We start from the raw sequence: 3,723 nt of genomic DNA, 5'->3' as shown, positions 1-3,723 counted from the left end.
TCGGCTATCCGTTTGTGGGTGATAGGCCGAAGAGAAATTCAATCTTGTTCCTAGATTTTCAAAGAGACCTTTCCAGAAGTTACTGATCATTCTAGGATCTCTATCTTACACGATGGATGTTGGTAATCCATGGTGTTGAAAATGTGAGATATGAAGAGAGTTGCCATTTGGTGTGCCTTAATAGTCTTTTTGATAGGAATAAAGTGTGCTTGCTTGGTAAACATGTCGACTATTGTCCATATTCCCGTATTCTCATGGATAGACTTGGGCAATCCAAAGATGAAATCCATGGATATACTCTCCCATGGTGAATTTGGAATAGGCATGGCTGGAGAAATCCAGGTTTCTTTTCTCTATCATACTTGGTCTTTTGGCATACTACACATTTTGAAACATACTCTTGTATGTCCTTTTTTATGGTAGGCCAATAGAAATACGTGTCTACTCCTCGGAGAGTAGGTTGAATGGGATTCATACATAACTTTCTCACGAAGGGAATGGGTAACACATAGCCTATTGCCATGTAGAAGATAACCATCCTGAAAGGTGAATGGTTCCTCTTTCTTCCCCAAAGCAAGGGCTGACATTATGTCTCTAAAGTCAGGGTCAGTAGCATACTCATCTATCACAGAGAATAGATCATTGTGAGTAACTTTTGGTCGTCGTGAAAGTGCATCGGCCACTTGATTGTGCTTACCAACAATGTGAGCAATATGGAAATTAAAATGCAAAAGAAAATTTACCCACCTCATTTGTTTGCCGAAAAGCTTGGTTTGCGTCATGAAATACTTGAGACTTTGGTGGTCGGTTTGTAGAATAAATGGAGTCCCCAATAAGTAGTGCTTCCATGTGTCTAGGCCATGTAGAACAGCTAAAATCTCTTTCTCATAAATTCCCAAGAGTCGTTCATCGATATTGAACCTTCGGCTCTCATATGCTATGGCATGCCCTTCTTGAAGCAAAATTGCTCCAAGGCAATCACCACAAGCATCCATTGGAACTCAAATGGCTTTGAGAGATCCGGAAACATGAGGACTGGTTGGCAGGTAAGCTTTTTTTTTGAGCTTATCAAAAGCATTTTTCTCCTTAGCAGTCCATACATACTTAACGTTCTTCTTAGTTAAGTCATGTAGTGGTCCTGCTATTTGAGAGAATTTTGCTATGAAGCGTCTATAGTATGCGCACATATCAATAAAGCTTCTTGGCTCATGTAGATTCCTTGGATTAGGCCATGCTTTTATTCCTCTAACTTCAGTGGATCCATACGGATACCATCTTGAGAGATAATATGACTAGGTATTGAATCTCTTGAAGGAAAAATTCGCTTTTCTTTTGGTTGAGAAAAAGCTTACTCTCCCTCAATGCTTGAAAAATCATGTGGAGATGTTGCTTATGTTCCTCCAAAGACTTGGAGTAGATGATGATATCATCAAAGAACACCCCAATGAATTTTTGGTAAGGTCTAAAATTTTCTCCATTACATGATTGAACGTAGCTAGCACATTAGTCAAGCCAAAAGGCATGACTAAATATTCATACAGAACAAATGTTGTGTGAAACGCGGTCTTTAGGATATCTTTATCCATTATCCTTATTTGATAATAGCCACTTTTAAGGTCAATCCTATTGAAGTAGGTAGAGCCTTGATAGTGATATGGTTTAGTGCTCAATAGTCCACACACACATACAATATGTACCATCTTTCTTTTTCACTAAAAGGACTGGAGAACAAAAGGGAGAGAAACTAGGCCTCACCATCCCTTTTTCTACCAATTCCTATACTTGCCTCATGATCTCCTCTTGTTGAGCTTGTGAGACTCGATAAGGAGGCTTGTTAGGCGGTGAGCTTTCTAGAAGGAGCTCAATGTGATGGTCATCATCCCTCATTTTGGACGTAAGTCCATAGGGATATCATCGATGAACACATCTTGGAATCCTTTTAGAAAATTAGACAAGTCTAACTCTTCTTGATTACCACCATTACATTTGATGAAACATTAAGATCTTTTAGAGACTCTTTAACAAAAATCATGTATGCAAAAATTGAGCTCTTCGTTGATTTATCAAAAGCAGGAGGATTTACAAGTGGAATAGTGCGACCACGCTCACTAGCATCTATATACATGTTCTTTCCCCTGTAGGTGAAGTAGATTCTCCTTTTAGGAAACTTCATAGTGGTAGCCATGTAATCAAACCATGGTGCCCCTAGGATAACATCCTCATGTTGGAGAGGAGAGATGAAAAAGTCTTCTTTGTCGACATAGTTTTGGACATGAAGCTTGAACTTCCCAATCAAGGGAGTAATGGAGGCTTGCTGTCCCTTGAAAGCTGTGTCAACCGTTACAATATCTCCCATATTGAAAGCTTGAATGCCCAACTTGTGGCCAACTCCATTGATATGAAGTTGTGAGTAGAGCTAGGGTCAAACAAGATGAAGGCATCATGCTCTTTTACCCTCCCCCAAGCATAGAAAAGTGACGATCCTTTGCAATGAGCATTCTCTTTTGGAGCTTCGATGGTGGAAGCCATAGGAGTCTCATTGAAAGCATTCTTCTTGGGGCAAGAACGATAGCCATGTCCTTGCTCCCCACACTTGAAACACTTATGGTCCTTGCAAAAAGCTTCTAGCTCTTCATGATAGAGTTTGTTTTTGCCTTTGTAAACTCCCTTCTCCTTGGACCGATTGTTGTTGTTGTTGGAAGTGTCTTGGGAAGAATTTTGAGCATTGGTTTTCCCCTTTGCATCATTTTTTTCTTTGTTTTCCATGGGCGTGAAGCAAACATGGTGTGATGGATTAATTCGGTGATAGAACCAGGCCGTTGAGAGTTGATATATTCAGCCATCTCTTCAGGTAATCCCGCACATAATTGTTTCTTTTGCTTGACAAAGTCTATCTTTTGAAAGAGAGTAGCCTTGAGATGTAAATCCCAAAACTTGTCTACATACTTGTGGATAGACTCATGAGAGAGAAGCTTCAAGCTGTGCCATTTGGTGAGCACTTTGTCCTTTGCATCGCTTGCAAGGAATTGCTTCATGATGGAAACTCGTAGAGTTTTCCATGTCTTTGGGGCTTTTCCCTTGCCACAAAGGCTAGCCCACCATTGACGAGCTGATTTTTGGAAGTGCATAGCTATATGGTGTAGGTTGGAGGACTCTGTGAAACCCTCGTCTCCAAAGGCTGCATCAAATTGCTAGATGAAGGCCAACACTTTGTTGGTAGCACCAAAGGTGCCATCATAGGTGAGAAAATAGATACTCTTTCCTCCCTCTTTGAGCTTCTTTAGCTTTTTTTACCTTCGCCATGTAGGGTAGGATTTATGATGTCCTCCCCTCTTGTATTCTCTAGGAGAATAGACATAGCTTTTGTCGGAAGAGGAGGAAGGTGAATAAGAAGGAGAAGAGGGTGACCTATTTCTAGCCCTTTTCTTCCTTTGTTTCCTCTCTTCCCTTTCAGAATGACGAGGAGAAGGACTGTGTGTTGATATTTTCCTCTTGGGAGGAGTTGGCGTCTAGAGCGCCGTCTTCATGGAGCCACATCTTCATAGGAACTTAAAAATCATTGCTTTCTTGCTATTTGGATTTCTCCTCTTGTATGGCAGAAAGTCTTCTTTTGGGGGTCTCTTCAAGAGGCCTCCTAAGCTCTCTCTCCTCCTGGAGAGGAAGGGAAATCCCATAAGCACAAAGTTGTTGAGTAACTTCGGCTTGCAAAGAAGCGTTGCCCAT

Source organism: Adiantum capillus-veneris, chromosome 17 (genome assembly GCF_014529385.1).
Source record: "Adiantum capillus-veneris isolate H3 chromosome 17, ASM1452938v2, whole genome shotgun sequence".
NCBI classification, from domain to species: domain Eukaryota; kingdom Viridiplantae; phylum Streptophyta; class Polypodiopsida; order Polypodiales; family Pteridaceae; genus Adiantum; species Adiantum capillus-veneris.
The sequence above is the reverse complement of the archived record's forward strand: the minus strand, read 5'-3'. Positions refer to the sequence as shown.